Consider the following 10303-nt stretch of genomic DNA (forward strand, 5'->3'; position numbering starts at 1 on the left):
GAAGGGGGACTTCTGGAGGAAAAGAAAGCGGAAGCTGGTGTGGATTGTGAATGTAATGGCGGTAGAATCAAGGAGATATTGAATATTGTCCAAAAGAATGGAGAACGGAGCGAAGTAATGTACAGTTCTGAGAATATCCCTTCGTATCTTGTACAATTTGTTAATGAGGAGCAGCTGATCGGATTACCAATATTGAAAAATCTATTTCAAATTTCCAAACTGAGATTTCCAAAGTGCTGGGTAGTGAAAGCTGTGAGGATCACGATAGGCGTGCTTGCATTGAGTTTTCGTACTTCTCTGATCATAAGGAACGTGTGTTGCGTCTCACCCGCTTTGAGAAGTTTGACGTGTCGTGTATGTCTCTTCGGAACAGGGAACCCATGAAGGTGTTAGTATCTGGCCTCTTGTGGGAAGTCGATGTTGAAGAGATGAAAAATATTCCTGGAGTGATCGTGCGGTGAATGATGAAAAAATGAAGTTACATAAATTACATATTTATTTTATTTTTACCTTTCAACCTGTCCAGTTGGTGGCGGCAATACACCTTTTGGGGGTTGTAGTCCACCATAAAACCCACAGAAGAAGGAGGGACTTATGAATTGGAAAAACGATATGCGAAGAACGAGAAGTTATCATTGAGAATACTGCTAAATGGTTTAGAAACTTTTAAACCAGTTAAATGTAATCTAAAATATAATCTTTGTAATCCCCAAAAGTAATTATTTATCATGAGGGCCATAAACAATTTCTGCATATTCCAAGAAAGGTTAAAATATTACTTTTCTAGTAGTCACTTTTGAGGGCACAAACTCGATTACAGTAACTTACAAATATGATACAAATATGAAATATTTGATGATGTATTTTCTATTCAACAAAACCATAAGATGATAAGGCTTGAAATGACGTATATGCTTTTAAATATAGTATAATCAAATTATAAAAGGACAAACTAAGATTTCATCTTCCTTATTAGTGTAAATACATATTTGTATGTTTAGTGTTTGAAAATATGCAAATTTTCTCTAAATGTCTATCAAAATGTCTGCCTCCATTTTAGCTGAGGAACGTTCAAGGTTCTCTTATATCGAGGCTGAGTTGAGTTTTGATAACTGGTCAAGGGATTTGTTAGTCAGTCAATCAAATGTATTTATAAAGCTCTTTTTACATTAGCCGATGTCACAAAGTGCTGTACAGAAACCCAGCCTAAACCTCCAAACAGGAAGCAATGCAGATGTAGAAGCGCGTAACAACATTGAGTCAAAGAAAGTAGTACAGTATAAATAACTGCTTCACCAGTAGAAATCCCCGATCAGACTTGTAGACGATGTCATGGCGATGTGGCTATCAAAGCTCATACGTACAAACACGTCATCGTGTCTAACGGTCATCTCACATCGAACTGCACATGCGCAGGCCGTTAAATCAAAGGCACTCCTTTGATATATACAGTACCAATCAAAAGTTTGGACACCTACTCATTCAAGGGTTTTTCTTTGTAGAATAATAGTTAACATCAAAACTATGAAATAACATGAAATCATGTAGTAACCAAAAAAGGGTTAAACAAATCAATATATATTTTAGATTCTTCAAATTAGCCACCTTTGCCTTGATGACAGCTTTGCACACTCTTTGCATTCTCTCAACCAGCTTCATCTGGAATGCTTTTCCAACAGTCTTGAAGGAGTTCCCACGTACGCTAAGCACTTGTTAGCTGCTTTTCCTTCACTCTGCGGTCCAACTCATCCCAAACCATCTCAATTGGGTTGGGGTCGAGTGATTGTGGAGGCCAGGTCATCTGATGCAGCACTCCATCACTCTCCTTCTTGGTCAAATAACACTTACACAGTGTGCCTTGAATTCTAAATAAATCGCAGACAGAGTCACCAGCAAAGCACCATCACACCACCTCCTCCATTTATCACGGTGGGAACCATACATTCAGAGATCATCCGTTCACCTACTCTGGGTCTCACAAAGACACTGGGGTTGGAACCAAAAGTCTCAAATTTGGACTCATCAGACCAAAGGACAGATTTCCACCGGTCTAATGTCCATTGCTTGTGTTTCTTGGCCCAAGCAAGTCTCTTCTTATTGGTGCCCTTTAGTAGTGGTTTATTTGCAGCAATTCAACCATGAAGTCCTGATTCACGCAGTATACTCTGAACAGTTGATTTTGAGATGTCTGTTTCTTGAACTCTGAAGCATTTATTTGGGCTACAATTTTTGAGGCTATTTACTCTATTGAAATTATCCTCTGCAGCAGAGGTAACTCTGGGTCTTTCATTCCTGTGGCGGTCCTCATGAGAGCCAGTTTCATCATACAGCTTGATGGTTTTTGCGACTGAACTTGAAGAAACTTTCAAAGTGTTTTGACTGACCTTCATGTCTTAAAGTAATGATGAACTGTTGTTTCTCTTATTTGAGGGGTTCTTTCCATAATATGGACTTGGTCTTTTACCAAATAGGGCTCTCTTCTGTATACCACCCCTACCTTGTCACAACACAACTGATTGGCTCAAACGTATTAAGAAGGAACGAAATTCCACACATTCACTTTTAAGAAGGCATATCTGTTAATTGAAATAATTTGAAATGCATACCTCATGAAGCTGGTTGAGAGAATGCCAAGAGTCTGCAAAGCCGCTGTCATCAAGGCAAAGGGTGGCTACTTTGAAGAATCTAAAATAGCACTTGTCTGGTTACTACATTATTCCAAATGTGTTATTTCATAGTTTTGATGTCTTCACTATTATTCTACGATGTAGAAAATAGTAAAAAATAAAGAAAAATCCTGTAATGAGTAGATGTCCAAACTTTTGACTGGTACTGTGTGTGTATATACATATTTTTTTATTTTCCTTTATTATTTTCCCCTAACCCTACCACCCCTCTCCTAATTGGAGTAAACTAATGGACAACAACACTTCTACTTCCAGTTTATACACACTATATAGATTTATCGACTCAATGTATTTTACAATAGTTATCTTTTTAAATCAGACTTTATTAGTATAATGAGTCATTTACACGAGAAACTCTACATAGCACCAATGGCTACAATGAATGGCTAAATTACTTCTGGACACGTAGAGTGGCTGAGCGCCTCCTCCTCACCACTCCATTCATACAGTCCCATGTTTACCACATTCTTGCCGGGATAAACCTTTTATATCTCCCTTGCAGATGCCGGCCAGTGTAGAAGCGGAGTAGACGTGGGCGGATGTGTGTGGACGTCTATTTGAATAAATCCATTGAATATTCACCATCACAAAGAAATCTATTATTAATACATTTTAAGCAGGTCCTAAGAAACATTTTAAGACTAATAAAATGTATTTTCAACTGAATAGAATGGCATATTTTGTTACTGGTCTGTGCAGCCTATATGGTTGCGCCATGCACATGAAATCAAAAGTTATTTTGTTCATTAAACAGACAAGACACACTTAGGCTACCCTGATTTTTCCCACACAACTTGTGTCATGGTAATGTGTGGAACCGCTGTCATATAAACCAAGTTATATTTTGAAACAGAACCCAAGGCAAGCCCATGCTTTTTTGATTCACATTTAATCTGTCATTTAATCTAAAAAAAATAATAATAGGTCTACACTTATTGCAAGCTAAATGTTTCTGATCAGTGATAGATGAGCAAACGAATAGATGAGCTATACAACCTTCACTTATTTGCCCAGCCAGAGAAATAAACAAATATGCAGAGGGAGATTCAGTGAAACAAAATCACATTGATTAAGACAGGCTTTTGGTCGGGAGTAGGCCTCGGCTACTGAGCGACTACGAATGAAGAGCAAAATAATCCACTTGTGAAGCTACATAACATATTGGCAAAATGTTCTGATCAGTGCAAATGAATGAGACAACTTTCCACAGCCTAATTGTAACCTAATCAATATCCAAATGGATAACACAAATGGAAAATACAAATCTGACATTGATTTATTTATCAAGACCCTACGCTTCTCTCAAAGCAGCGCGAAACGGTGCTGACCACACGCTGGTGGGCTATTGCTTCAGTCATGGGTATTATACAAATTGGATGACTTTGCAAGCAACAATTTGATGCTATCAATTGCATTAGCCTACTTTATTCCAATATTTTCGTCATTCAGTGATATTTATTCCCACAGTATTTCTTTATGGATCCATCTAGTTGTGGTTAAGAAAACAGTGCATGTGGTGGGCTATGCGAAGAGATGGGTAAAGTGACATGCCTAGCAATGTTTAGAACTGCCAGGATGATTGTAGTAACGGGCGCTGCCTAGCAACTATCAAGAGTTTAAGAGCTTAGTGCTGGTCAATGCCACCACAGCATTCCGGCTACATTCCATACTAAGCTGTAGGTAGAACTTTATGGCAATCATGACTAGGTCAGTTGGCGGAAATAAAAGTAAGGGCTTTTTCACCGGCAATAACGTTCATATATAAAGAAAAAAAAGGTTGTTGGGATGCTAAAGTTGGTGGGAAAACATCTTGGTTTGAAAGGTGTATGAGTAAATAGGAAAAAAGCTACACATGTAGGTTCTCCCTTACATGTTCCTGAGATTTTTACCTTTCAGGATTGGGGTCATAATAGCGAATAGCTCTAACCGTTCAAAAGTTAGGACAAAGATTGTATGAAGAAGATAGAAACAGCTGTTTGTCTCACCCGCTAATAGTGCTACTAGCAGACATGTTTTTTTTCCTCTCCAATCTTAGCGAGTTGACAGCGCCGCTCTGACCCAATGAGATCTTGGTCGCTCAATTTTAACGTCAAACTAAAATATTTTGTGCAGCATTTCTCACCGAAAAAAATAGCATGAAAATGAGTTGTCTCATTGAATGACAACTTTATTAAAGAATCCCTACTGTTGACCAATCCCCGAAGAAGGGGTGTAGACTGCGGCTCCGAACTATAGATTGCCTCTAGAAAAACAGTGTTGCGCCCGAACAGCCAGAAAAACCCTTACTGAAGTGCAAAACGAACAAAAACGTCACAAATTGTCATAATATATGCATGTACTCTTCTGAACTGTTTCGGCTGGGAAGCATGCGGACGCCTTAAGGGTGGCCAACCATATTTCAGCGGGGGCCGTTGCCACCCCTCTGACAATGACTCTAATGGTAAAGTAAAAGTAAAATCCAAGTGGGTATCCATTCAATTTCACTTGCTCTTTGTTTTCAGACCACATGAAGTCAATGTTTTAATCCTGCTAAACAGATTCTGAAATAAGGGATGCTCCAGATCTATGCCGTTCTGAACATCTTTTGGATGGCCAGTGTAGTATCATCTAAAATAAGGATGCACGACAATGATCTTCTAGCTTCAGCATGTTTACTAGTCTAGTTTTTTCACAATTCCTGACATTTAATCATAATACAAATTCCCCGTCTTAGGTCAGTTAGGATCACCACTTATTTTCGTTTTTGGCTAAAACACGTACCCATTTGAAACTGCCTATTTCTCAGTCCCAGAAACTAGAATATGCATATAATTGTCAGATTAGGATAGAAAACACTCTAAAGTTTCCAAAACTGTAAAAATATTGTCTGTGAGTATAAAATAACTGATATTGCAGGCGAAAGCCTGAGGAAAATCCAATTAGGAAGTGCCTCTTATTTTGAAACCTCTCTGTTCCTATGCATGCCTATCCTCCATTTAAAGGGATATCAACCAGATTCCTTTTCTATGGCTTCCCTAAGATGTCAACAGTCTTTAGACATAGTTTCAGGCTTTTATTTTGAAAAATGAGCGTGAAGGATCACATTGCGTAAGTGGAGAGGTGGGGGCTCTCAGAGTGAGTTTTGCGCAACCATTGTTTCTCCCGCTGTTATTGAAGAAACTACACACTCGGTTGATATACTATCGAATATATATTTTAAAAACAACTTGAGGATTGATTATAAAAAACCTTTGACGTGTTTCTGTGGACATTATGGATATTATTTGGAAAATACCATGGGGCAAAAAAGTATTTAGTCAGCCACCAATTGTGAAAGTTCCCCCACTTAAAAAGATGAGAGAGGCCTGTAATTTTCAGCATAGGTACGGTACACTTCAACTATGACAGACAAAATTAGAAAAAAAATCCTGAAAATCACATTGTAGGATTTTTAATGAATTTATTTGCAAATTATGGTGGAAAATAAGTATTAAGTATATAGATACTTTTGTAACTGTTTCCTCCAACATCTTCACAAGGTCCTTTGCTGTTGTTCTGGGAGTGATTTGTACTTTTCACACCAAAGTACATTCATCTCTAGGAGACAGAACACATCTCCTTCCTGAGCGGTATGACAGCTGTGTGGTCCCATGGCGTTTATACTTCCCCTCTCCAATGAACAGTAATTCAACATTCATAACCACTGAAGCATATCTGAAATGCAATTTAGAAACCATTGTTATTCTCTTTAACATGCATCTTCACATCCTGAAACAGTGTTATTCTCTTTAACATGCATCTTCACATCCTGAAACAGTGTTATTCTCTTTAATGTGCTACTTCACATCCTGAACCAGCATGAAAGCGTTAAATTACACAGTCTGAACTCCTATGCATTAACTTAGGTACAATCTCTTTTTGCTGGGTATGGTTCCCAACACGCAACATAGTCTTTCAAGCCATAAGACTCCTGAACAGCTCATGAAATGACTCATCAAGTGGGGGGGACTATTTGCATTGTCCCCCCCACCCCCTCTTTTACGCTGCTGCTACTCTCTGTTTATTATCTATGCATAGTCACTTTAATAACTCTACTTACATGTACACATGACCTCATTTACCTCGACTAACCGGTGCCTCCGTACATTGACTCTGTACCAGTACCCCCAGTATATAGCCTCGCTATTGTTATTTTACTGCTGCTCTTTAATGATTTTTGAAGGTATTTTTCTTAAAACTGCATTGTTGGTTAAGGGCTTGTCAGTAAGCATTTCACTGTAAGGTCTACACACCTGTGGCATTCGGCGCATGTGACAAATAACATTTGATTTGATTATAGGATTCTATGGTTATAACAAGCAGTAGCAATCGGCAGAAGGTTATGTACAGTCCATTAAAACTACATTAATCTTTTTTCTCTGAATTGTCGTTGCTGGCTAGATGTCAATTGTAATGGTCATGTTCCTGGTGGTGTGGTCACCATACTCATAGTCCTGCCCCCATTGCTATCATCGCTCCTCTCTTTGCCAAGTCCTCCACTTTCTACAATCCCTGGATCTACGTCATTGCCAGCAAAAAGTGACCAAAATGCCTACAGTGCCTTCGGAAAGTATTCAGACCCCTTCCCTTTTTGACACTTTGTTACATTACAGCCTTATTCTAAAATGGATTACATTAATAAAAAATCCTACACACAATACCCAATAATGACAAAGTGAAAACAGGTTTTTAGAAATTGTTGCAAATTTATAAAACTGAAAAAACAGAAATACCTTATTTACATAAGTATTCTGACCCTTTGCTATGAGACTCAAAATTGAGCTCAGGTACATCCTGTTTCAATTGATCATCCTTGAGATGTTTCTACAACTTAAATGCGAGTCCACCAGTGGCAAATTCAATTGACTGGACATGATTTGGAAGGGCACACATCTGTCTATATAAGGTCCCACAGTAAAAAACCATCCATGAGATCGAAGGAAATGTCTGTAGAGCTCTGAGATAGGATTGTGTTGAGGCACAGATCTGGGGAAGTGTACCAAAAAATGTCTGCAGCATTGAAGGTCCGCAAGAACAGAAGTGCCCTCCATCATTCTTAAATGGAAGAAGTTTGGAACAACCAAGACTCTTCCTAGAGCTGGCCGCCCGGCCAAACTGAGCAATCGGGGGGAGAAGGGCCTTGGTCAGGGAGGTTACCAAGAATCCGATGTTCTGACAGAGCTCTAGAGTTCCTCTGTGGAGATGGGAGAACCTTCCAGAAGGACAACCATCTCTGCAGCACTTCACCAATCAGGCCTTTATGGTAGTGGCCAGATGGAAGCCACTCCTCAGTAAAAGGCACATGACAGCCCGCTTGGAGTTTGCCAAAATTCACATAAAGACTCTCAGACCATAAGAAACAAGATTCTCTGGTCTGATGAAACCAAGATTGAACTATTTTTGTTCTGAATGCCAGCGTCACTTCTGGAGGAAACCTGGCACCACACCTACGGTGAAGCATGGTGGTGGCAGCATCATGCTGTGGGGATGTTTTTCAGCAGCAGGGACTGGGAGACTGGTCAGGATCGAGGCAAACATGAACGGACAAAAGTACAGAGAGGTCCTTGATGAAAAGCTCCTCCTGAGCGCTCAGGACCTCAGACTGGGGCGACGGTTTACCTTCCAACAGGACAACGACCCTAAGCACACAGCCAAAACAACGCTCGAGTGGCTTCGGGACAAGTCTCTTGAGTGGCCCAGCCAGAGCCCGGACTTGAACCCGATCAAACATCTCTTGAGAGACCTGAAAATAGCTGTGCAGCAACACTCCCCATCCAACCTGACAGAGCTTGAGAGGATCTGCAGAGAAGAATGGGAGAAACTCCCCAAATACAGGTGTGCCAAGCTTGTATCGTCATACCCAGCAAGACTCAAGGCTGTAATCGCTGCCAAAGGTACTTCAACAAAGTACTGAGTAAAGGGTCTGAATACTTATGTAAATGTGATATTTCAGTTTTAATTTTATTTATGCAAAAACCTGTTTATTCTTTGTCATAGGGTATTGTGTGTAGATTGATGAGGGAAAAAAACTATTTAATACATTTTAGAATAAGGTTGTAACATAACAAAATGTGGAAAAAGTCAAGAGGTTTGTATACTTTCCAAAGGCACTGTATATGTATTTACAGTGTAATTACAGTATATGTACACACTGTATGGTATTTATTATTTGATTGCACTGATGTTAGAGGATGGGATAGGTGTAAGCAACTTTTTAAAAGGATGGGACGTTAAAGGGGTGTCCTGACTCTCTGAGGTCAATAAAGATCCCATGGCACTTATCGTAAGAGTAGGGTGTTAACCCCGGTGTCCTGGCTAAATTCCCAAGCTGTCCCTCATACCATCACGGTCACCTAATCATCCCCAGCTTACAATTGGCTCATTAATCCCCCTCATCTCCCCTGTAACTATTCCCCGGGTCGTTGCTGTAAATGAGAACGTGTTCTCAGTCAACTTACCTGGTAAAATAACGGTAAAATAAAAATTAATTTAAAAAAAGTCCTACCCTACCAAGCTTTCTAGACCCTACCAGTGGTCATGAGAGAACAGTTAAAACATCTATTTAAGACTACTGAGGTACAGCCCAAGTCACCCATTATTTATTGGGACATCAAAATATACGAAAGTGGTTTTATTTAATTTGAGACACATTAGACGTCAACCTTACAGCTTTCCCCTGCATTGCTGTGTATCAAAGAAGAGCTTCTGTCCAATGCCAGTGTTTCTGGACCATGGTTACATTTTTAAGATTCACTATATATACGAAAGTATGTGGACACCCATTCAAATGAGTGGATTTGGCTATTTCAGCCACACCCATTGCCATACCACCATGCAATCTCCATAGACAAATTGGCAATAGAGCCTTACTGAAGAGCTCAGTGACTTTGAACGTGGCACCATCACAGGATGCCACCATTCCAACAAGTCAGTTTGTCAAATTTCTGCCCTGCTAGAGCTGCCCCGGTCAACTGTAAGTGCTGTAATTAGGAAGTGGAAACGTCTAGTCGCAATAATGGCTCAGCCGCTAAGTGGTAGACCACACAAGCTTACCGAACGGGACTGCCGAGTGCTGAAGCACGTAGCATGTAAAAGTAATGTGTCCTCGGTTGCAACACTCACTACCAAGTTCCAAACTTCCTCTGGAAGCAACGTCAGCACTATAACTTTTTTGTCGGGAGCTTCATGAAATGGGATTCCATGGCCGAGCAGCGGCTGGAGTGGTGTAAGCGTGTTCTCTGGAGGGATGAATCACTCTTCACCATCTGGCAGTCCGACAAACTACCTGCCCTCTAGGACACCTACAGCACCCGATGTCACTGGAAAGCCAAAAAGATCATCAAGGACAACAACCACCCGAGCCACTGCCTGTTCACCCCGCTATCATCTAGAAGGCAAGGTCAGTACAGCTGGGACTGAGAGACTGAAAAACAGCTTCTATCTCAAGGCCATCAGACTGTTAAATAGCCATCACTAGGCAGCTTCCTTCCGGTTATGTAACCCTGCACCTTAGAGGCTGCTGCACTATATACATAGACTTGAAATCACTGGCCACTTTAATAATGTTTACATATTTTGCTTTACTCATCTCATATGTG

This window comes from Oncorhynchus clarkii, chromosome 19 (assembly GCF_045791955.1).
Source record: "Oncorhynchus clarkii lewisi isolate Uvic-CL-2024 chromosome 19, UVic_Ocla_1.0, whole genome shotgun sequence".
NCBI lineage: Eukaryota > Metazoa > Chordata > Actinopteri > Salmoniformes > Salmonidae > Oncorhynchus > Oncorhynchus clarkii.